This window comes from Lepidochelys olivacea, assembly GCF_965140295.1.
Source record: "Lepidochelys olivacea isolate rLepOli2 genome assembly, chromosome: 3".
Taxonomy (NCBI): Eukaryota; Metazoa; Chordata; order Testudines; family Cheloniidae; genus Lepidochelys; species Lepidochelys olivacea.
The window spans coordinates 28,913,705-28,940,144 of NC_140413.1; the positions used below are offsets into that span (position 1 = coordinate 28,913,705).

At 41.9% G+C, this 26,440-nt stretch overlaps 1 long non-coding RNA gene across 1 annotated transcript in view; it reads left to right on the forward strand.

Moving 5' to 3' along the window:
* The window catches only part of LOC311518716, a 203,674-nt gene that overhangs the window by 123,119 nt on the left and 54,115 nt on the right, over window positions 1-26,440 (forward strand). Inside the window, exon 2 of the long non-coding RNA XR_014711092.1 lies at window positions 21,763-21,893. This is a non-coding gene — a long non-coding RNA (uncharacterized lncRNA). The remainder of the gene's footprint in view (window positions 1-21,762; window positions 21,894-26,440) is intronic.

Consider the following 26,440-nt stretch of genomic DNA (forward strand, 5'->3'; position numbering starts at 1 on the left):
GTTTGAATACAAGCAACAGCAGGTTGCTGGTATGATGAAGTCATGATCCGCTTTGGCCAGTGTCATCACATAAATTGCTAATAACCCTGCACTACAAACTAAAAAGAAGTGTATTAAACCTCAGTTGTGACATGAGGAGTTAAACACAGTGAAATTTCTGTACGCAGCAGTGTATTTCAGAAGGAGGAAAAACAGTGAGTAAGAGTGCATGCTGTTTAAAAAAACTCAGAGCTGCTCTGGGAACTTGGGTGATGTCTTAAATACAGTAAGCAATTCACTGAAACCTTGATTTTCCACTGCCCTATACTTTGTGTCATCACTTACACCTATGCAAAGCAACCATTCCCATTTGGTAGCATTCTATGCCCATCTTAAACAGGTATAAATGGCTACGTTTGATGCAAGGCAGGGGACAATTGGGTCTTGTAGCTTTTGAATCAGAACCTCATCTTCTCTAAAGCCTGTTGCATGTCCTTCACCATGCAACATGAGAGGAATATGCTGGAATTGCCCATCCAATAGAGGAATGAAAGGACTGACCATCAGAGGAGAGTTTTTTATGTCTTCTTCTAGCTGCTGTGGATCTCACTGGGGCACAACTGCTTGCATATGCTCTCTCTTCTCCTCTGGATCTTCCTAGAATATTTGTAACTAGAAGCTTTTGCTGTTTAAAATATTGTAATATTTATTAAGCAAGTGCTGCCTCCTGATACCTGTCCCTGTCAGCTGCTTAGAGGAAAACATAAACATATCCTCCTCTGATATCAGCTTCATCTGTTAGAGGTTTGGTCCTTCAGTGAGGAAGGGAAGGACTGGTTCAGTGGGGGAACTACATTTAAAAGTTGTTGTTAATACCTATCTTTTATCAGGAGAGCTCAAAGCATGTGACAAAGGAGGTCAGTATCATTGTCCTCATGGTGAAACTGAGGCAGAGAAGGAAGTGATTCTCACCAGGTCACCCAGTAGGTCAGTTACAAAGCAGGAATAGAATCCAGGTCTCTTGAGTCCCAGTCTAGTGTGCTAGCCACTAGGCCCCCCTGCCACTATTTTTAGCAATACCTTGGATTTTGTACTGAGCCTTTAAAATTGTACAGCTACTGCAACTGACACATGCTTTAATGTGGAAGTGTCAGGGAGGCAGAGGGTATGGAAGAAGAGTACTTCTTTATGGAAGGAATTTCCAGTAGAATTTAATAAAACTGCAACCTAATGAGAATTTAATTGCAGGATATTCTAGAATTTTCTGATCTTGTCTTTAGATTCTGTCTGGTCATGTCATGTCCCTTAGGCCTCAGTCCTACAAAGGCTTATGGATGTGCTTAACTTATGCACAGAGTAGTTCCATTGAAATGGATAGGGTTACTTACAGTGAATAAAGTTGGAAGTGGTGGCATTTTGGAGCAGCAGACTTACTTTGGAAGGTCCTTTCCCACTATGATCTCTCTCTCTTCCTTTCATCTCACCGTCTCAGACTGAGATGGAAGGGTATTTTCACAACAGGTCCTTTCACCACTGGCCAGAGTTCTTCGTCTATGTCCTAGGGAACACAGGGATTTTCTGGCATGGCCTCGTCCCCTAACATCTCCCCACTTCCTAGACTGGAGGATCTCCCACTAGCCAGCACGCTTTCATGCGCCCCTTTCCCACGCAACTTGGCAGGTGAAGAAAAGCAGATTTTTTTCCTTTAGGTGCAAATCTCAGACATATTCTTCAGAAGGTAATTTAAACTAAATGCAAATTGATTGCTTAATTATTTTAAAACACCTAGATGATGATAAGATAAGTAACAGTCAGCATGGATTTATCAATAACAAATTGTGTCAAACCAACCTGGTAGTTTTCTGTGACAGGCTAACAAGCCTTGTGGATAGAGGTGCAGTGGTAGATGTGGTATATCTTTACTTAAAAAGGCTTTTGATACTGTCTCGCATGACCTTCTCATAAACAAACTAGGGAAATACAATGTAGTTGGAGCTGTTATAAGGTGAGTGTATAACTGGTTGTAAAACCATTCCCAGAGAGTAGTTATCAGTGGTTCACAGTCAAGCTGGAAAGACATATCAAATGGGGTCCTGAACAGAAATATCCTGTTTTGGGTTCTATTCAATATAATCATAAATTATTTGGATAATGCCATAGAGAATATATTTATAAAGTTTGCAGATGATCCCACGCTAGGAGGGGTTGCAAGCACTTCGGAGAACAGGATTAGAATTCACAATCATAGAATCATAGAATATAAGGGTTGGAAGGGACCTCAGGAGGTCTCCAACCCCCTGCTCAAAGCAGGACCAATCCCCAACTAAATCATCCCAGCCAGGGCTTTGTCAAGCCTGACCTTAAAAACTTCAGAGGAAGGAGATTCCATCACCTCCCTATGTAACGCATTCCAGTGTTTCACCACCCTTCTAGTGAAAAAGTTTTTCCTAATATCCAACTTAAATCTCTCCCACTGCAACTTGAGACCATTACTCCTTGTTCTGTCATCTGCTGCCACTGAGAACAGTCTAGAGCCATCCTCTTTGGAACCCTCTTTCAGGTAGCTGAAAGCAGCTATCAAATCCCTCCTCATTCTTCTCTTCTGTAGACTAAACAATCCCAGTTCCCTCAGCCTCTCCTCATAAGTCATGTGTTCCAGTCCCCTAATAATTTTTGTTGCCCTCCGCTGGACTCTTTCCAATTTTTCCACATCCTTCTTGTGGTGTGGGGCCCAAAACTGGACACAGTACTCCAGATGAGGCCTCACTAGTGTTGAATAGAGGGGAACGAGCATGTCACTCGATCTGCTGGCAATTCCCCTACTTATGCAGCCCAAAATGCCATTGGCCTTCTTGGCAACAAGGGCACACTGTTGACTCATATCCAGCTTCTCGTCCACTCTAACCTAAGTGTAGGACTCTGCACTTGTCCTTGTTGAACCTCATCAGATTTCTTTTGGCCCAATCCTCCAATTTGTCTAGGGCCCTCTGTATCCTATCCCTACCCTCCAAGGTATCTACCTCTCCTCCCAGTTTAGTGTCATTTGCAAACTCGCTGAGGGTGCAATCCACACCATCCTCCAGATCATTTATGAAGATATTGAACAAAACCGGCCCCAGAACCGACCCTTGGGGCACTCCACTTGATACTGGCTGCCAACTAGACATGGAGCCATTGATCACTACCCTTTGAGCCCAACAATCTAGCCAGCTTTCTATCCACCGTTATAGTCCATTCATCCAGCCCATACTTCTTTAACTTGCTGGCAAGAATACTGTGGGAGACAGTGTCAAAAGCTTTGCTAAAGTCAAGGAACAACATGTCCACTGCTTTCCTTTCATTCACAGAACCAGTTATCTCGTCATAGAAGGCAATTAGATTAGTCAGGCATGACTTGCCCTTGGTGAATCCATGCTGACTGTTCCTGATCACTTTCCTCTCCTCTAAGTGCTTCAGAATTGATTCCTTGAGGACCTGCTCCATGATTTTTCCAGGGACTGAGGTGAGGCTGACTGGCCTGTAGTTCCCCGGATCCTCCTCCTTCCCTTTTTTAAAGATGGGCACTACATTAGCCTTTTTCCAGTCGTCCGGGAATGATCTTGACAAACTGGAGAAATGGTCTTAAATAAATAGAATGATTAAGGACAAATGCAAAGTACTCCACTTAGGAAGGAACAATCAGTTGCACATATGCAAAATGGGAAGTGACTGGCTAGGAAGAAGTACTGCGGAAAAGGATCTGGGGATCAGAGTGGATCACAAGCTAGATATGAGTCAACAGTGTAGCACTGCTGGAAAAACAAAAAAGCAAACATCATTCTGGGATGTATTAGCAGGAGCAGTGTAAGTAAGACACGAGAAGTAATTCTTCCTCTCTACTCCATGCTGATACAGCCTCAATTGGAGTATTGTGTCTAGTTTTGGGTGCCACATTTCAGGAAAGATGTGGACAAATTGGAGAAAGTCTAGAGAAGAGAAACAAAAATTATTACAATCTAGAAAACATGACCTATGAGGGAACATTGGAAAAAAATGGGTTCGTTTAGTCTGGAGAAGACTGAGAGGGGACATGATAATAGTTTTCAAGTACATGAAAGGTTGTTACAGGGAGGAGGGAGAAAAAATTCTCTTTAACCTCAAGATAGGACAAGAAGCAATGGGATTAAATTGCAGCAAGGGCGGTTTAGATTGGACATTAGGAAAATCTTCCTGTCAGGGTGGTTAAGCAGTGGAATAAATTGCCTAGGGCGGTTGTGGAATCTCCATCATTGGAGATTTTTAAGAGCAGGTTCGACAAACTCCTGTAAAGGATGGTCTAGATAATACTTAGTCCTGTTTTGAATGCAGAGAACTGGACTAGATGACCTCTGGAGGCTCCTCCAGTCCTACACTTCTATGATTCTATGACAAGAAAGGTCCATTAATCAAGTGATTGGGGATCTTCTTGTACATTTAAATGCCATATTCCAAAGCACAGATATTAGAGATTTTGTTTGTAAAAGGGATACTCTGTTCCTCCTTGCCTGAGCCAAGTTGTAGTTTCACCACGCAAAGTGAATTTTTGCAGCCATTTATAAAGTTTGAAAATAAGGTGGTGTTGGAAATGCTGAGTGACCTTCAACTACAACAACACACATGGCGTATCTGTAATAAGATTTAAGAGCCCTCCCATAGACGAGCAACTGATTTATTTTTGATGTGTACTAATTAGACATGAAATGAATGGCTTTAAAGTAACTGAAATGCCTTTTCATACTAGAATTTTTGCTTTGATTGTCAGGTAACAAAACTGTTTCTTTAACATTGGATACTGTCCAATGCTTTTGAGATCTGAATTGGCTGTATGCACCATGTTTTAGCAAGCATAAACATCCTAATGCGTTTCTCTGGTCATTAATCTCTGTGTCTTTCACTGAGAGAGTATGCTGTGGGCCTGATTCTGGTCTCACTTTTTCATCTTACCAGTGTACCAGGAGAATGAGGACTTCTAGGGCTGATTACTAGGAAGCAAAGGATGAGTTATTGGACCTTTTAATTAGAGCGAGAAGCTCAAACTTCAAGAATCAGTTCCATGTTAGGAACTGTCCAAGGATCCAGGGTTCATCATTTTATTTGGGCCCATCTCTACTTTTAGAGTCTGGTCCTAACCTGGTGAAAATCAGCATAGCTGTGCTGTCAGTGGAGTTATACTGATTTGTATCAACTGAGGATCTGGGATAACATTTTCAAAAGCGCTTAAGTCACAATGGGAATTAGGCTTTCAATGGGAAGTAGGTGTTTAACTTAAGCACTTTTGAAAATCCCACTAGGAGCCTATTTGCATCTATAGACACCTAAATACCATTGAAAATCTGGTCATAAATGTCTATCAATTTTGAAAATGAGAATGAGACACTTTTGAAAATTTTACCCCTGGCACTTAGTATCTCTCTGTCTTCCTCCATCTGTCTGTTTTATGTGGCACCAGTCACTGTTGTACCTAAATGCTGCATAAAATTAGGAGCAAAAAGGCTGTGACTGTATGCAGATTTATACATCATTCCTATTACTTTTGGAAGGTATTAAAAAACAAAATAGGATAGACAGCTATGTTACCTTAGTTTTGATCATTGTTATCTTATCAAAGCCTGTTATGAAAGGGTATGAGGCCACTGAAGTGGCAATTCCACCACTCTATAATACAGTGCACTAGTCTGCAGTTGGGCTTTAGATCTGTACTTATTCTAAGGGCTAGAAGTCTCTGGAAGTTTGGGTAAATAACTTCTGGTAAATTTTCATTTAGCAGTAACTAAAGGCATTAAACTAAGTTTTTGAAAAACTATAGTGAGGCATCTGATCTAATTTCTGCAAAGTCCATTCTATTAGTTCTATGTACTCATTACAATAGCAATTAACCCACCTGGTTAGACTCATAAGAGTGTCCTGTTACAAGATAAAATTATATAACCAGTATCTAAAATTGCATACACGTGGGGGGGGGTTAATAGTCTGTCCTTAAACTATGATGATAAGTAGGCTATAAATGCAGTAGTTTAATGACCTGATCCAACTCTCACTGTCAATGGAAAATATCCCATTGCTTTCAAATGTGAGGTGGATTAGGCCTTAAAGGAAGTTTTTGGAGATTTACAAACTGTCCTTTGTTCAAATGATGATTTTTAAAGTAATAAATGCAAAACCCCACATAGCCAAGATAATGTACTATAGATCAATATACTGTAATATACAGGGGTATTATTTTTCTGACTGCACCAGGATGCATATGGGGCTTTTAGCTGATTTCACAAAATAAGCAGGAGTACCAGTTAAATGGCAGTGATGTGACAACAGGCACCAGGAGTGACTTGTTGTGATTACAGGCATTACTATCTTTTCAGAGAGAGACAGTTTTACTCTGCTTCACGCAAAGAGAATGCAGAAGTGCTTTTCCCCTGCTGCTTCCCAGACCCTTCTGTGCCTTAGCTTAGCAAATTTTCCAGTTAGTGTGTTTTTAAATTATAGTCAATATGGCAGATCAATTGAAAAAGTCAGGGGGAAAAATGGAGTAGATGGTGGTTTTTCAGCCTACTGGCATTTGGCCTCTGTCTCTCTCTTTTCCCTTCTATGCCCGTCTTGCTCTGAGCTGTCATTCACAGTGATTTGCTCTAACTCTGGTCCGAACTTGGTGATCTTTGGAACATGTCCCAGGGACAAATCACCATGTAGGTCTGAGATCACTAGAGGATTGTGTATACAATAAGGTGAACATTCTTCACTTGAAATGATATCCCCTGCTGTAGTTCAAGATGGAATCAGCCTCCTCGTTGATCTTGGCAGTTGGCTTGTGGAATTAGTTAGGCATCCTGTAGCTGTTTTGATGCTGTCTAAATTAACCACAACACCACAGCATCAGAAATACCTCAAGTTTTGCATTGGGTTGTTTTGCCTTCAGATACTTGGGAACCATGCAGCGTGAAGGCTGGACTCATGGCTCATTCCACCCGGGAGGAAGGAGAGGGGACAAACTCAACCACTCCACAATCCCCATAAAACAATGTGTGGGGTGGGGCACTGCAAGGAAATCTTCACAGATTCTTCCTTCTCACTTCCCTTTCCCATGGGAGAAGGCAACCAGGCACCTAAGCTTTGCATTTATCTATGGGACTGGAAAAGAGGAAGAGAGAGGACAAAAGACAGACCCTGGCTTTCACACTGCCAAGGTGTTAGCATTTCTAAGGAAGCTGCCAGCTCAGCTTTAACAACAGCAGGACATATTCTGCTGCCACTCACCACGGTGCAGCTCCCACTGAAATAGATGGGAGTTGTGGCTCTGTTAGTGGGGTGCAAAATGGGGGGTCAATAACTGACAGTCTTTTATGTTGTTAATCACCAAAGGGCCATAAAGATCAACTGAGTGATTTCTGCTCCCCTGTACACTGATCAAATAGTAACTGACTCCACAAACAGTCTTGTGGAAGTGAATGGAACTATGTGCAAAGAGTAAATGTATCAGACTCTAGCCCAGCGGTTCTCAAACTGGGGGGCTGTGACACCTCAGGGGGCTGCGAGGTTATTATGTGGGAGGTTGCAAGCTGTCAGCCTCCACCTCCAAACCCTGCTTTGCCTCCAACATCTATAATGGTGTTAAACATAAAAAAATGTGATTTTAATTTATAAGCACCCAGAGGTTTGCTGTGTGAAAGGGCTCACCAATACAAAAGTTTGAGAACTACTGCTCTAGCCCCTAATGAACGACTTGAGAACCACCACCATCAAAAGAGCGATGTGCTTCTTAGCCCAGAGATGGGATTCACAGTAAAAGGTATATCTAGGGAAACAGGGCAGTACAAATAACCAACCTCCAGTGCAACCACATGAGATAAGCACAGCTGATTCTGAAGCTGCCAGCTAAATGTCTGTTGCTTTTTATAAGAGGCCAGATGATTCTGGCAGCTACTGGAGAAAACATTCTCCACAGTTTAGCATCTGGATCCTCTAACTGCCTGCCTAAGTGAAAGGAGAACAACAGTATGAGGAGGAAAAGGAATGTTATTATTTGTATTACTGTAGCCTAGGAACCTACTCATGGACCAGGACTCCCATTGTGCTAGGTGCTGTACAAACACAACAAAAGAACAGGAGTGGTGCTATTTAGTATTGGCTGGGCTCATGGCAAGCTAGTGTGATGTGGAGTGAAATGTAATCTTAAAGCACAACCAGGAAGATGATGAGGGCACTGTGGGGGAAATTATTTTCCTGGACGGGACAGAATGGTGCTAATAAGATTTGTACCATAATATGAAGGTCTATATATTGTTTATCACCTAAAGGATAAATATTAATTCATTTGGAATTCTGATAACTTGGATCAGGATGAATAATTGGTGCAGTATTATTAATATCCGTTGTCAGGGCCAAAGCCGTAGCACTAAATAACAATGAGTAAGAACCTCAGGATTCGGCCCTTGGCTGGCAGAGGCTCAGACTGCAACCACAACAGCAAATGAGCCAGAAAGCAACCACACCTGGCATCATCTCCTGCCTAGGCACAGAGCCAAGTACCATACTTTGAATGGCAAAATACCTAGCACCAGCCTTATGTGCACATAGTTACCATAACTGCCGATCAGGTAATTGCATGCTTGTGTGTCTAAGTGGCCACTTGAACCTACCTAATATATATGTGCAATCATAACTGTGGGCAAATAGCCATGCAATAGCTCATGCCCGAAGAGTGACAGTAACCCTGTGCAGAGGGCCAGCACCAGTCTTATGCTTCATTAAAATCCCACTTAAGATGATCAGTGGTGCCCAAATCTTGTGCTCACTCTGCACGGAATCTTTCTTTCTTTTTTCCCACCTTTTGCCCTCTATGCACAGACTGGGCATAACTGGTGTATCTTCATTCAGCCCTCGTGGGATATCACCGTGAAAGGGACAGGAGGGAGGTGACTGCAGGGCCCTGTATCCTTCTGTTCTGGCCCCTTGAGTTTGCCAGGGACACTGGTGGAAACAGAATGCATCACCTTACAGGGGGAGTTAGCATGCATGCTTTCCTTGGGCCATGGAGCACCTCACTACCCAAAGGCAGGCCTCAATGTTAATCACGTTATCCAGCTCTTAATATTTGTAAAGTGCTTTGTGATCCATGAATGAATGTTGCAAAATGAGAGTAAAATATCAGTGAAGTATTAAAGTGTTACTGTGAATTATGCGGAAAGTTTATAGTATCAGTTTATGGGACCCATTTCTTGCTTCCTACCTGCCTAACAGTCACTTCAGAACAACTGCCACAATAAGTATTAAAAGTGAAGTGTTGCTGTGTGATCTTTAATGCTAAGCTTCATCTGTCACGTGGAACACATCTGTACTGTGTAAACTGCTTTGTCAGTATAGAAGTCTTGCCAGGCTATCCTCTTCCTATCCTGTGTACCCTACTGATATGAACATGTTGTCATACAAGTATTTTAAAATAGGTGTCTGGTGCCAACCATAACTCTTCAGCCTTAAGGTCTTAGACATTTTGACTATATGCTGCCATCTTCAGTCTGTGGAAGAGGGAGTTGATGTACAATCAAGTTTTCAAAAGTGACTGGTGATTTTGGGGCACTGATTTTGAGACACCTTAAAGGGAAGTGCTTTTGGCTCGCAGACAGCACACTAGACTGGGACTAAGGAGACCTGCGCTCTATTCCCACCTTGACCAATGGCCTACTGAGTGACCTTAGGCAAGTCACTGCAATTATCTGTGCTTCATTTTCCCATCTGTAACGTGGGGATAATGATGCTCACCTCCTTTGTAAAACAGTTTGTGATCTACTGTTTTGATCTACTAGTGATGAGCACCTGTCCCCTGAAAATTGGACCCCTTTCAGGTGGCTGAAGTTGGACATGCAAAAATTGAGGAACCTCAAATCACTCATCACTTCTGAAAATCTTAACTCAATATGCCTGTTGATATACAGCTAGGGTCCAATTATCAAAAAGATCAAAGCAACCATTTTCTTGGGTGGAGGAGGGATGTGAGTTAACGTTTCCAGTTGCTACTGTGTAATAGTGACTTCTGGTTACCATGCTCTTCACATATATGACATGCAGAATTGCATACATGTCATTCATATAATACAGTTCATAGCATTGGCTAGGAAAATAATGTGTCACCATTGTCACTGAGTCTGTCTCGATGTGGTAGTACTGAAATACTTGACATTTGCAGCTCTGAGTAAGTGCCGCAAAATGTTCACTGTGGTGTGACTATTCAGGGATGGCTGTTCCTTTAGAAATGAGGGTATATCCTAGTGACTCAGTAAGTTTCTATGATCCACTGTTCCGGGACAGCCCACCAGGCAACCCCAGCTCCCAGGCTCCTCAGCAGCTTGCCTGTGCAGGTATAGTGAGCCAGGGCTCACCAGGATCTGCAGCTCTCCTGGACCCCCGACTCCCTTGGAAGCCAGGTGCTAGCTTGGCCAGCTCCTTAGGGAGCTGGGCGGCTGTTCCATGAAAAATTCCTAGACTTCTTTTGATCCTCTACAGAAGGGGAAAATCCCCCCAAATCTCAGAATTTTTCATGGAATGGAGAAATCCTCTTCCTGGTCAGCTTTAGTCAACAGAGTTCAAAGAAGCCATCTGCAACTTTCCTTTCTTCAGCTTCACATCAGCCTCTCTGCAGGAGTCCTGACTGAGGTAGAGAACCTTTCCCCATTTTCATTGTTCCTCTGCCCTCTCCTTAAGCGTTTCTTCCTGTTTCATCTCACCTGCTCGCTCTCTCTCTGCTGCTTGGAATAGCCAATAAATCAAAGGAGAGGCAGCCTTAGAACTTCTCTCTTCTTCTTCTTTTATTGAATTGATCATCTTGCAGTGACAGCAACTGCAGGGTGCCCCAGATTCACGATGTGTGTGTGTGTGTCTGTGTGCATTATCCCCAGGAAATGCTTTAAGTCAAAAAATGTACTTAGAATTTGTAAATAGGGAATAAAATAAGGAAACTGTACTTTCAAAAAAAAAAGGGGGGGGGGGTCAATTCCATTTCCAGAGCAAACAGGTGTGAACATTTTGTTCATAACAATCATCTGTATCTTAGACCAGGAACAGAACATGTTATTTTAAGGACTTTAGCCTATTTATATATGTATGTTTTATTAGCAATGTAAACAATATTTCTCAGCAGGATTTAGTCAATCGTTTGGATTCCTAGCTTGGATATATAATTTGAGCTCGATTTATATAAATAATTTTATTTTGTTTATATATAGGACCCTACCAAATTCATGGCCATGAAAAATGAAATCAGGAACCATGAAATCTGGTCTCCTCCTGTGAAATGTCATCTTTTTTGTATACTTTTACCCTATACTATACAGATTTCACAGGGGAGACCAGCGTTTCTCATATTTGGGGTCCTGACTCCAAAGGGAATTGCAGAGGGGTCCCAAGGTTATTTTAGGGGGGGGTCGCAGTATTACTACCCTTACTTCTGAGCTGCCTTCAGAGCTAGGCTCGTGGCCAGCAGCCCCCATTCTCCAGCTGCCCTGAAGGCAGCACCGCCATCAGCAGCCATGCAGAAATAAGGGTAGCAATACTGCAAATCCTCCAACAATAACCATGCCCCCCCCAAGCCTTTATGGGTCAGGACCCCTAAAATTACAACACCATGAAATTTCAGATTTAAATAGCTGAAATCATCAAATTTACAACTTTTAAAATCCCATGAAGGTTGAAGAGGAGAAGCCATGTACCCCCAAAGCTGGGAGGATCACACATCACCTCTCCCAGGAGGAAACGTAGGGTAGTGATGGTTGGAGACTCTCTTCTGAGGAGGATGGAGGCACCCATCTGTCACCCTGACATGATATTCTAGGAGGTATGCTGCCTGCCAGGGGCCCATATCCGAGACGTTATGGAGGGATTGTCAAGGATCATCTGGCCCTCTGACTACTACCCCATGCTACTCATCCATGTGGGCACTAATGATACTGCGAGGTATGACCCTCAGCAGATCAGAAGTGACTACAGGGCTCTGGGAGTAAGGGTGAGGGAGTTGGGAGCACAGGTGGTGGTCTCTTCAGTCCTTCCAGTCAAGGGTAGGGGCCTCAGCAGAGATAGATTCATTCTGGAGGTAAATGCCTGGCTGCGAGGATGGTGTCGCCAGGAGGGCTTCGGCTTCCTTGACCACGGGATGCTGTTTCAGGAAGGACTACAAAGCAGAGATGGGGTCCTCCTATTGAGGAAGGGGAAGAGCATATTTGGCTACAGACTGGCTAACCTAGTGAGGAGGGATTTAAACTAGGTTCAACAGGGGCAGATGACCAATGCCCATAGGTAAGTCAAAAATATGGAGACCTGGGAGAAGGGTCGGAATCTGGGGGGAGCATGGGCTGTTATAGCAGAAATAAGGAAGAGACAAGACAGAACTGGGTGGAGGGTAATCAAATCAGTGTCTTATCTGTCTGTATACTAATACTTCATCAAGAAGTATGGGGAATAAGCAGGAATAGCTCAAAATGCTAGTGAATAAATACAACTATGACATAATTGGCATCATGGAAACTTGGTGGGATAATACGCATGACTGGAATATTGGTATAGAAGGATACAGCTTGCTCAGGAAAGACAGGCAGAGGAAAAAAGGGAGGAGGTGTTGCCTTATGTATTAAAAATGTATATACTTGGACTGAAGTTGAGATGGAAATAGGAGACAGACTTGTTGAAAGTCTCTGGGTAAGGATAAAAGGGGTAAAAAACCAGGGTCTACTACAGACCACCTAACCAGGAAGAAGAGATGGATGAGGCTTTTTTTAAACAACTAACAAAATTATCCAAAGCACAGGACTTGGTGGTGATGGGGGACTTCAACTACCCAGACATCTGTTGGGAAAATAACACAGCAGGGCATGGAATGTATTGGAGACTTTTTTTATTTCAGAAGGTGGAGAAAGCTACTATGGGGGAGGCTGTTCTAGGTTTGATTTTGACAAAAGGGAGGAACTTGTTGAGAATTTGAAAGTGGAAGGCAGCTTAGGTGAAAGTGATCATAAATGGTAGAGTTCATGATTATGAGGAATGGTAGGAGGGAGAACAGCACAATAAAGACAATGGATTTCAAGAAGGCAGACTTCAGCAAACTCAGGGAGTTCGTAGGTAAAATCCCATGGGGAAGCAAGTCTAAGGGGAAAAACAATTGAAGACAGTTGGCAGTTTTTCAAAGAGACATTATTAAGGGTGCAAGAGCAAACTATCCCACTGCATAGGAAAGATAGGAAGTATGGCAAGAGACCACCCTGGCTTAACCAGGAGATCTTCAATGATCTGAAACTCAAAAAAGAGTCCTACAAAATGTGGAAACTCGGTCAAATTACAAACAAATAACACAAGTATGTAGGGACAAAATTAGAAAAGCCAAGGCACAAAATGAGATCAAACTAGGCAAATATAGTGCCCATCTATAAAGAGGGAAATAAGGACAACCTGGGGAATTACAGACCAGCCAGCTTAACTTCTGTACCCTGAAAGATAATGGAGCAAATAATTAAGCAATCAATTTGCAAACACCTAGAAGATAATAAGGTGACAAATAACAGTCAGCATGGATTTGTCAAGAACAACTCATGTCAAACCAACCTGATAGTTTTCTTTAACAGTGTAACAAGCCTTGTGGATTGAGGGAAGCAGTAGATGTGGTATATCTTGACTTTAGTAAGGCTTTTGATACTGTCTCGCATGACCTCATAAACAAACTAGGGAAATACAAACTAGATACAGTTACTATAAGGTGCATGCATAACTGGTTGGAAAATCCTTCCCAGAGAGTAGTTATCAGTAGCTCACAGTCAAACTGGAAGGGCATATCAAGTGGGGTCCCACAGGGATCAGTTCTGGGTCCAGTTCTGTTCAATACCTTCATCAATGATTTAGATAATGGCATAGAGAGTGCACTTATAAAGTTTGTGGATGATACCGAACTGGGAGGGGTTGCAAGTGCTTTGGAGGATAGTATTAAAATTCAAAATGATCTGGACAAACTGGAGAAATGGTCTGAAGTAAATAGGATGAAATTCAATAAGGACAAATAGCAAAGTACTCCACTTAGGAGGGAACAGTCAGTTGCACACATAGAAAATGGGAAATGACAGCCTAGGAAGAAGTACTATGGAAAGGGATCTGGGAGTCATAGTGGATCACAAGCTAAATATGAGTCAACAGTGTAATGCTGTGGGGAAAAAAAAGCAAACATCATTCTGGGATATATTAGCAGGAGTGTTTTAAGCAAGACACGAGAAGTAATTCTTCCACTCTACTCCGTGCTGATTAGGCCTCAACTGGAGTATTGTGTCCAGTTCTGGGCGCCACATTTCAGGAAAGATGTGGACAAATTGGAGAAAGTCCAGAGAAGAGCAATAAAAATGATTAAAGGTCTACAAAACATGACCTATGAGGGAAGATTGAAAAAATTGGGTTTGTTTAGTCTGGAGAAGAGAAGACTGAGAGGGGACATGATAACAGTTTTCAATTACATAAAAGGTTGTTACAAGGAGGAGGAAGAAAAATTATTCTTCTCAGCCGCTGAGGATAGGACAAGAAGCAATGGGCTTAAATTGCAGCAAGGGTGGTTTAGGTTTAGGTTGGACATTAGGAAAAACTTTATAACTGTCAGGGTGGTTAAGCACTGGAATAAATTGCCTGGGGAGGTTGTGGAATCTCCATCATTGGGGATTTTTAAGAGCAGGTTGGACAAACACCTGTCAGGGATGGTTTAGATAATACTTAGTCCTGCCTTGAGTTCAGGGGACTGGACTAGATGACCTCTCGAGGTCCCTTCCAGTTCTATGAATTCTACGAATGTGAAATTGACCAAAAGGACTGTGAATTTGGTAGGGCCATGTGTATATATATAAAATGCTCTGGAGTTAAAATGGATCAAAGAAATTTTCTTTAAGAATTTCTGTTTGCAGTAGCTCATCATATTCCACACACTTCCTCCTATAATTAACATATCAGAAAATAACAGTAGACAATGTTAAAACATTCAGGCTAAAATTGGCGCAAGATAAGACACTTGAAGATCTTCAGACACTAATCATAAATTCTAATGGATCTTAAATAGTCCACAGACTAATCAAGCACTTTGCCTCCATGGTACGCACTCCTGACAAAATAAAATGAGACCAGATGCCCTGCCAAATGCATATGTTTTAATAGTAAATAAATGAGTACCCAATATATCTTACAGCCAACAAGGGAACTAACTTCCAGCTGCTTTAGTTTCTGCTAACAGCTGAATAAATACATTCCTATTATAATAATACTTTCAGCAAGAAAATGATTACTCAGTAGCTCAAGTCCCAGATATATTCTGCATGCTGTTGTTTATCTGAAGGCAGGTGGGGTATGACCCAAGTACTTTCTAATAACTTTGTAAAATCTTATATATGGGGAATCTAAGCCAAAGGTGGTGGTGGGGGGACGGGACGGGATGGTAATGAGAAAATGTTCTGAAGCCATAACTGGAATTTTTTCCCCTCTAATAATATTCAGTGTGCTACACTTACTTCATAGGGCTAAACTGGAGACAAAGGATGAGATTTATCATGTTATGCTTATAGAAAATTTAAGGTTTTTTTTATTTTTTAAAACAAGAGCTCTGAGGGAGGTGGTGCTTCATCTCCGCTCTAAGGCCTTGACACCCATACACTATAGGTAGGTACCTACCAAATTCATGGCCATGAAAAATGCGTCACGGACCATGAAATCTGGTCTTTTGTGTGCATTTACCCTACACTGTACAGATTTCATGGGTGAGACCAGCATTTATCAAATTGGGGGTCCTGACCCAAAAGGGAGTTTCAGGGGGTCACAAGGTTATTTTAGGGGGCTGGTGGTATTGCCACCCTTACTTCTGCGCTGCCTTCAGAGCTGAGCGGCCGGACAGCGGCAGTTGTTGGCTGGACACCCAGCTCTGAAGGCAGTGCCCCCCCCCCGCCCAGCAACAGCGCAGAAGTAAGGGTAGCTGTACTGCAACCCTCCCACAATAGCCTTGCGAACCCTCCCCACCACCCCCCAACTCCTTTTTGGGTCAGGAGCCCTCCAATTACAACATCATGACCTTTCAGATTTAAATAGCTGAAATCATGAAAATTATTATTTTTAAAATCCCATGACTATGAAATTGACCAAAATGGACCATGAATGAGGCCATATCCTCAGCTGAAATAAAGTGCTCCATGGAGCTGGATCTAGCCCTGAACCTTTCTCAGTGTTCCAAAGTGTACCACTGTGTCTACACCTTCTTAACTAACCCTACTCCTGGCCCTAAAACACTGGCCCCATCTCTAAACTTCCCTTTCTCAGCAAACTGGTAGGGAAAGAAGTTCCAGTCATATCTCATGCAAAAAAATCCTTGGCTAATTTCAGTCTGAGTTACATTCCACACCTCGCTTGGAAACTGCCTCTCCTCTGTACATCTAACAGTAGAGCCATGCACAGTTTAAAACACTGCTAAGAATTATTATATAATCTTTCTATGTACATACAATGTGCTCGTCAGCTGGATAGTTGAGAGATAGTATCTGCACAGTCCTATACTTTCAAGCCATTCAAACTGCAGCCCACTTATTAAGCTGTGTTTTACGCAAAGAGCACCTGTTATCTGACCTTTGTGACCTGCACTGGCTACCAGTTCATTTCCAGGCAAAGTTTAAAGTGGAGGTGTTGATCCATAAAGCCACAGAAAATTGAGAAACCACTTCTCTCCCCACCTGATAATGCTGCATTTGTGACTTTTCTGATGTGGTTAGCTACAGCTAAATGGAAGAGAGCTGACTGCAAGGTGTTCTTAGTGAGGGGTTGTTGGCTGTGGAACTCATGTCCCCCATTGACCTGCTAAATGCTAGATTTGATGACTTATCGCAAGGCCTTCTTTGTCCCACCAGGCCTCTTCACAGGGAGCAGAAGGATTAGAGGCAGAAGGTCATAGGATATTCTGTTCTGTTCATTTTATATTTTAGAGATCTGGGTTACTGATTTTGTAATGTGCCTAGAGTGTGTGACAGCCTCAACTGAAAAACCCAAGGAAATAAATGTCACTGGTGAGTCACATTTTCCTTCCATGTCACACTTTTTTCTGTACATACCTGAGACTCTCTTGGCGCTTGAACACATGTGGGAGAGTAACTGATGGAAAATGTGGATGCCCGTCCATTATTGTAATACCGGGCCATGCCTCAGGGGATTCCGTGGGGAGGAAGGGGCTTCCAGGCAGCAGAACTCCAGCTACTTTGCCTCTCCTTATAGAAGAGTGCTGCTGTCTCCAGCCTCTTCACTGGTGCCTCCTTGCAGTCACTTGGAGCAGGCACCCTCCTCTGGCTCCCTGCTTAGTATGGGTGAAGTGCATCCAGCACATCCCCTCCCTATGTGCTAATGACTTCCTTTTCCTTCTCCTCCCCGTCAGGAGGTATGTCTCAAATCTCCCACCTGCAAGGCTACAAACCCCATGGAGTGGGGATAAAGGAGAGCGGAAGCCAAAACAGACACACATATATCCGGGAATGGAGACAGCCATACCACACCTTCGGAAAATAGCGCGTGTGATAAAATCATGGGCAGTGCTGATAATGTTAAGTAGCAGTGTAGTTTTAGTTTGTTGGTGTAATCACATAATTCCATGCATAGTGACCATAAATATCTGAGAAGTGTGCTTAAACATGGTCATCAAATAGGTCTCCAGATTGGTTTGGCCTGCTACTGTGGACAGTGGAAAAACTTCCTAAGAACAGTTTTCAAACCCTGTGCTCAGGGGTAGGTAACAACCTAGCTATATTACTGTGTGTCATGGATGCACAGGACTCGTGCTATCTCCCAGCTCTGTACGGTCCCTGGGAGGAACCCTTCAGTACAACAGCCCTTCTCGGGGGTCCACTCTCTCTCTCTCTCTCTCTCTCTCTCTCTCTCTCTCAGGGGTTAAGCCATAGGCCCATCCGCCTCCTGGAACTGTACCTCTCTGAGCCTTCAGCACGCCTCTCTCTCACCGTGGGCCCCCTCAGGGAGTCCACTCGCTCTGGACCCCCTGGGCCTCTACCCCCAGAGGGAATAATGCAACCCAGCATAAAACAGAAGGGTTTATTGAGCACCTGAACCCAGCACAAGAAACAATCTGGGTCCTCAGGCCTAGCCTCTCTCAGCACAGTACATCCAGGTCTCTCCTGCATCCAGGTGGGCTCTGGCTGGTCTCTCTCCCCAGTGCAGCATCCTGAATGCACCCGATGAAGTGAGCTGTAGCTCACAAAAGCTTATGCTCAAATAAATTTGTTAGTCTCTAAGGTGCCACAAGTACTCCTTTTCTTCTTCCAGCAGAGGCATCCTATATCACTGGCCCCAACAGCTCTTCCCCTGTCCTTTGTCTTCCGTCACAGGTAAACAGATCATTGGAGCCCTCTCTCTCCTGTCCTTTGTTCCCCTCTGGCTGTAAGTGGTTGGTCAGGTCAGCGGGGTCCTCTCTCCTCAGCCCTTTTTCCTCCCACTGGCCAGAACCAGCTGACTGCCAAGCTGGTGTGGGCCTCTTAGTCAACAGGTCACCGTTTGTTAGGGTACCCCATCTCCAGGCTGTTGTCCGGGGGTCCTGGCTGCTAGATGAGATCACACTTGGTCCTCTGCAACAACAAACCCTCTCTCACCACCTTGTTAAACAGGCAGCACACAGGGAAACTGAGGCACACACACACACTATTCATGTAAAACACTACAAAAATCCCCAACTTCATCACATCATGATAGCACATTTTGGCCCAGTCCACACTGGCAGGCCAAGCCTTGTAGGAATTTCCTTTGGCTACAAGCAGAATTTAAACTGCATTTAGACGTTATTTTCAAACTTGGTTGGAACTGGATTCTAGCTAGGGCATAAAGGCTCCAATGAAGTCAATGGCAAAACCCCCATTGACTACACCAGGCGTAGGGTCAGTCCTTAAAACACACAGTTCTGTATCTTGGAAACAGTTACATGGAAGCATGTAGTAAAGTTCTTGTATTTACTGTGCTGCCAATGGATGAGTTCTAAATATGCTCTTTCACTCCCATAGTGTATAAAATGGGAATGATAAATGCAAATGAATAAAGAAACTGATTCCTACAATTTCTAGGACCAGATCAGAGAGGGAGCTTCAGGAAATAAGCATCTTTGAGGATTTAGTCATTAATAAACTTTCTGTTCTTAATAATGCTTCCTTTTGGAATATCAAACTGTAGAGTAGTGATATGAATCTGTAAACATTTTCCAGAAGCGCTTCCACTTCTGTAAGATGTGATCTTTTTCCCTTCCACCTATCTGTCTATATCTAAGGTACAGCAAATACCATAGTAGACACAACTGACATTTTCTGCAAGGTTTGCTTTCAGATAAGTAACATATTCAAAGGGGGTAATACCTGAGAAATAATAGAGCCATATATTGCGTAACTGACAATTAACTATTCAGCACTGCCTGGTTATGTAAATTCACAAATGCTGAAAGGAAGTTTCTTGAACCCTTTGAAATCTACATGTATCATTTCACCTTCCTTTGCTTGTTCTCATCCATGCAAATGCATTTTTTTGCACAGAAGACTAATGAATAGCATCAGTTTCCCCCAAATAGCTTGGTTATCCAGAACATGACAACTCACCTGCCATAGCATGAATGCAAAGCAAACAGGGTCAGGATGGAAATTATGAATCATCGGTTCCATCGTTTACAAGCTGGCCCTAGTCAAAAATCAAATGCATTTAGCACTGAGTCAGAGTGGAGCTTCTTGACTCAATGTGTGTGTGCAGTGAAAGGAAATCCTATTTAAAGGTAAACCTTTCTAAAAAGCAGATTAGTCTCAGCAAGATTTCCTGTGACATACAGGTGGAAGTATTGCTTTCTTTTTTCTTTTCTTTCTCTCTTTTTTTTTTTTAGTTATTTATGGAACAATGGGGGTGGCTTTCAGTCAGAGATAAAAGGTGATGTGAGGTTTGACAACTGTATTGTTCAACATATTTCTTGGTGGTTTTTCACATACAGGCTGGTGAATGGAAACTGTGTTTTAGCACAACAAAAGGGGATGTCATTTTTTAAATGCCTCCTCACATTCAGGGAACAAAATGTTATGCACATTTCTTCACAGCCTACTAAAAATAAATTCAGCAGGAGAAAAGTAAGGAACTTTTTACAAAACAATCTTCTTCCAGTGGTGCTTTTGTGGAAAGGTGTCTGTAGAAGATTACAGAGGAAAAAAGTATATTTAAAAAAAACCTAATAAAAATAATAACAAACCCAAGACTTGCAACTTAGCAGATGCAAATTAATTAGTAATAGTTTGGGCTGGGTTTTTTTTTTTGACCTCTCTCTCTCTCTCAATTTTTATATGCAAAATAATATACATGAGGCAAAAGGTGAAATGATAGTACATTTGTGCTAACAGATTTGGGTCTGATCTAGCATGCAATGAACTAACTCAATAGGAGGTTTGGCATTCTAATAGTGTTTCTTATATCTGTAGTGCTGACAACGCAAACTATGGCCCAGATCCTGCAAACACTTTAAACATGTCAGTAACTTTACTTGTGTGTGTTTGCAGGATCTGGGCCATGATTTGTTTGTTGTAAAGTGACATGCATATGTATAACTTTGTGCTCTGGACTCAGCAAAGTACTTAAAGGATTTGAGTCTTAAGTACATTCTTAAAGTTAAGAAGTACTTCCATGATTTCCTGAATTGGGGCCTATATAAATAAATGCTCCTACTCTGCTTGGTACGTTTGTAATTTTGTATTATTATAGACAATAATAGATAAGATATTATAGATAACAGTACACTTTTCACAAGTGCCTAAGTGACTGAGAAGCCTAAATCCCATTGACAGTCAGTGAAACCTAGGTTCCTACATGCTTACATCACTTCTCAAAATGGAATGTGGGCTCCTAAATCACTTAAGCACCTGTGAAAATTTTATCTGTAAGATTTATACTCTCTTCCTTGTGATCCTTCCTCAAAATTCACTTAATTCATGACACCTACAAGAAAACAGCCAAATAACATTGGCTGGGCCATCAAATGGTTATAGGTAACTGGTATTTTATTTCAAGACTTGAAAAAACAATCAAAGAATTTTAGAACCATTGAGTTCTACAATAAGAGCCCAGTCATGATTGGGCTCACAATACAAACACATAACACAATAATAATTCCTTTGTCCTGGGTTGTTCAATTCAAGTTTTTCATTGACTTCAAATGGGGTTGCATTAGAATCATAGAATATCAGGGTTGGAAGGGACCCCAGAAGGTCATCTAGTCCAACCCCCTGCTTGAAGCAGGACCAATTCCCAGTTAAATCATCCCAGCCAGGGCTTTGTCAAGCCTGACCTTAAAAACCTCTAAGGAAGGAGATTCTACCACCTCCCTAGGTAACGCATTCCAGTGTTTCACCACCCTCTTAGTGAAAAAGTTTTTCCTAATATCCAATCTAAACCTCCCCCACTGCAACTTGAGACCATTACTCCTCGTTCTGTCATCTGCTACCATTGAGAACAGTCTAGAGCCATCCTCTTTGGAACCCCCTTTCAGGTAGTTGAAAGCAGCTATCAAATCCCCCCTCATTCTTCTCTTCTGCAGGCTAAACAATCCCAGCTCCCTCAGCCTCTCCTCATAAGTCATGTGTTCTAGACCCCTAATCATTTTTGTTGCCCTGAATCCTAGAGCATTACCATGTAATAGCAAGAGGGAGACTCTAATAATGGAATGGAGTGATATCAGAATGACCGCTTGGAAACAGATGCTTTTTTTTGTTGTTGAAGGTATGAGAGGTCTTGGCAAGATGAGCTGGTGGTGATCTGTGTGTGCAAGGATGTGAGGGTGAAGCCACTGCTAACTTGGAGAGCAGAGTGCTATCATCTCTACCCTCTCTCTGGCTGTGGGTCTATACCTGGTAAGAACAATCTGTGTAATGTCATCTTTTGTGTGTTCATGTTTGTAGAAATGACCCCTAAACCAACCTCCCAGGTCTGAACACTACCAAAGTATTTGGGATCTGCACCTAAATTTTGCAAGTCAGGACTGTCTCTAGATATTTTGGGATCCATGTTGGTACATTAGTATAGGGAAAACAGCATGGCAGTGTGGAAAAGTCATTACCCATCACCACTTTGTAGAAACATCCTGAAGGAAAGGATTAGAACCATTTAAGTGCTTTTTTTCCATTGATTTCTGCCTATGTCTGAATAAAGATAGTACAGTACCATAGTCAGTGATCTCAAATACTGGGGCTAGATCCTGGAATATGAGCATGGCCAGAAGGTCATTCATCAGCACCACCAGCATTACATGCTCTGAAACCAAACTGCAAAATGTTCAGGATATTGGATATAGACTGATATATTTTGGAGACAGCTCTGAACTAGTTTCTTGATGACCTTGTTGAAGCATGGGGAGTTGGACATCATGTGGTAATTTGTCAGGTCTGCTGAGTCAAGAGCAGGCTTCTTGAAAACAGGCTAGACTGTGCCTGATCATTCATCACACGCAATAACACCAAACTCAGCTGCATTCTGGAAGATCGCCAATTTTTACTAATGCAGATACCATGCAAGGCTCCAGGCCACAGCTAATATCCAGATAGGATACTGTCTCTGCACATGGTGAAAAACTGCTCTGGGAGATAGTCAGCCTCTGACTAATATCAGGTTATACACTGGGGATCCCATCCCACTTTTCTCCCTCAGGGCAGCAATAAATAGACTGACTAGTCCTAAAACCAGGTGCATTTCAGTGTAGCACTTTAATGTCTAAACTTAGAAGCTATACTACTTTAACTATACTAGTGTATTAAAAGTGATACAATCCCCTAGTGTGGATGCAGTTCTACTGCAATTAATATGGGAAGGAGGATAAGCTATAATGGTACAAAGCATCTTTATACAAGTATAACAGCATCCACATTAGGGGTTGGAACCCATATAACTTTATTGGTTAAAAATCACACACCTAAACAACATAGTTCTACTGGTGCAAATCTGTGTGCAGACCAGAGTTTAGTAAGAGTTTAATCTGGAGGCAGAAAACCAGTCTATTTAATCCTTTACTTAAAGTTCTACAAAACTACAGTGATTATGTGGTCGATACAAATCATAAATTTTGAGTGGCAAAGACAAAGGAAAAATACCTTTTTTGGATGAGCCTAACCTTTGGGTTGAAAGTTTCAGAGCAATGCTGGGGATTCAGCCATTTAAAATTATTGAAAAATGTTTAGGTATATCCCTTGCACTGCTTTGAAAATCTCAACCTTTGGGATTATGCTAAGTGTTGGGGGCGGGGAGAGTGGGGGGAGATTGTTAAGGTTTGTTTTTTCTTTTTAAAAAATGAGCTAACAAGTTTATCCAAACCCTTGATGACTTTTTTTGTGTTTACTTGGCCTTGGCTGGGCTGTGTTTATTCACTTCCTTGAAATTTCTGGCAAACAGGGGTTAAGTATTTTTATACATAAACACCCAGAAGGGATGGGATGGGTGAGTTTACATGCCCAGTTGAAAAACTTCAACTGAAGTAAATAAGTGAGTTTGCAGTAAGGTGGCTGTGAAGATAAACTACACAAGGAGGGGAGCTTGGAATGGAGTAGCACAGCTGTTCCAAAATTCCATTAGAATGTTCAGAGCTGTTGTCTGCTTTTTAACAGCAGGGAGGTGCCTAGAAACAAGGTATTTCAGAAAACTCTTATTATTTTGTTTAGACATTAGAGGTAAGGTGAGTGAGGAGCCTACAGAATGTTTGAAACTATGCCTTGAGATGCCTTCAGGAACTGCTGTATTAGCTGTGCCTTATTAGCAACATTTGAATAATAATACCTAACTCTTATATAGTGCTTTTCATCTGTGGATCTCAAAGCACTTTACAAAGGGGGTAAGTAGCATTATCCCCATATTATAGATGGGGAATCTAAGGCACAGAGAGGTAAAATGACTTGCTTAAGGTCACCTAGCCAGCAAGGTTTAAGACTATCATGGCAGCATAATGCAAATGCCTGGGTCAGTTTAAGATTTTTGTCTTTTTAAAAAAACGCTGCTGAACACTGTAAGACTGAGATACTTTTAGAAATGATTCTGTATGTGTGGTCCCTTTGCTGAACAGGAGAAAATTTCATGGCCATGTCAGTTTCTTGTTGGGAGAGAAATTGGTGGCAAAGTTTCAGAGATATTTTTAGAGTGCAGGGCCAAATTCTGAAACATTTACTCACAGTAAGTAGTACCTTGGTTTACAAATACCTGTACTGAAATCAATGGAGCTTCTATGGAGAAATGTACTATTCAGCATGAGTGAGGGATGTCAAAATCTGGCTCTTTAAATGTACACAAGACCTGCTGTGTATTGAATAGAGGTAGCTAAACAAAAGCAAAACTGCTCAACATGTCAAGAAACCGCAGCTAAGACACCACTTAATCTAACCCTACTGCCAAGAAGCAGCTTCCTTTCACTCGCCTTTGGTCTCTGTCTCTTGTTTTCAGTTCACTGTCTGTACTTTTGTCTTCCCACCTGTGAAACCCCTTAGCCTAAAGTCAGTAGCTGTGAATCATATGGAAATGCATCCGATGAATTGAGCTGTAGCTCACGAAAGCTTATGCTCAAATGAATTTGTTAGTCTCTAAGGTTCCCAAGTACTCCTTTTTTTTTTTGCGAATACAGACTACCATGGCTGTTACTCTGAAACCTGTCATATGGAAATCAGTGATCTCAGTACTAAGCATTGATTAATTTAGGTGGGCCTGGTCACACACTTTTGTTTTGTACAGCAGCTCTGCAACATGAACTTTTGACACAGGGAAATTTACTAGCATAACTATACCGGTATAATTATAGCTCGGTAGTTAAACTGGTATATAATTCCCACGTGGATTCTCTTATTCTGTAATGAGTACCCACACAGGGAGTTATATTGGTATAACTAGAAGGGTATAACTATACAGGTACAATTATGCTGGTAAATTTCCCTGTGTAGACAAATCCTAAAACCACCTTGGCTATACTCAGTGCTGAGGGGAGACTTTCCTAGCCCACATGCAGAGGAAAGAGAGTGCTTAACCTACGTTAAATACAGCACTGAAAAGTTCTCTCATAACCAGGCAGGCAGCATTCTGTGATGATACTTGTCCATATCTGCCAACATCTCCACCGAAGTTTAAGTGACACAGACACTTGGGTGACACTTGTGATTTTAGAGTGGCATTTGTAAGCTTAGCCATACTCAGACTGTGTCTTATGTGTTTCCAAACAATGACCTACAAGCAGCAGTAGCATTTCAGAGGTCTCAAACTCATTGCAAACAAGCAAACTCCTAGCTTGTGCTGTATGATACAACCCTTGCAGTGGTCAGGATGCTCAGTGTGCAAAACAAAGAAGGTGACACAGTTTTGCATAATGTGGGAGGGTGTGATGTTTTATAAAATAACAATGAGTGTCTCAAAGCTTAATGGAAGCTGGTCATGCAAATCCTATTAAAGGAACATTTCAGCAAGTTTTTTTTTTTAAATAGTTTCTTTCACTACGTTTTTTCAAAAATTTGTTATTTAAAGATAGGTTTAAAAACAAAATGTGTGGCCACTAGTGACCCTTGAATAAAAACAGGCTAGTAACTATAATGCTTGTGTGTGTACTAACAAATTACTTACACACATGTATTCACTTCTCACTTGTGATCAGGGTTAGTACCAACTTCTCTAGAGCCAGAATTATAATGGTACATTGAGGGATCATTCACATACTTCCCTTAAGTGCTCCTGTCCTCTCCCACTCAGAGATCATCCACTGACTTCATCATTATAACAGATTTACAATGTGAGTTTTCCAGTGAAGTGTGCTTGCTATCACAGGACATTCAGTTCTTCATTTTAGGACATAGTCACTACTGCACGTAAGCTTCATGGGTATCCAATATGTTCTTACAGTCTAGGTTGCCAGCAGGAAATTTGAGTTGCAGAAGAACAAACAGTGCTCCCCAATGTAAGCAATGGGTGATGAAATGAAATATCTTGTACATAACCTCATGCTAACCTAAAATCATATAACAAATGGTTAAAACAAACTGTTTCCTAAAAGGAATAAGTCTATAAATTTGCTGCACTGTCAACCCAAGAGATTACATAAATCACAAAGGAACAATGCTCTAATTCTGATTTAGCCCACAAATTATTTTTAATAGAATCAGAGCCACTGTCATTTTTAGGTTGGCCAGATGATAACAACACTTTGTCATAGATTCTAAGACCAGAAGGGACCGCCGTAATCTTTCAGTCTGACCTTCTGTGTAAATAAGGCAACAGAATTTCCCTGAAATAATCCCTGTTTGAAGTACAGTATATCTCTTGGGGGGAAAAAATCCAATCTTGATTTAAAAATTGTCAGAGATGGAGAATCCACAACAACCCTTGGTAAATTATTCCAGTGATTAATTAATTTCACCATTAAAAATTTACACCGTATTTCCAG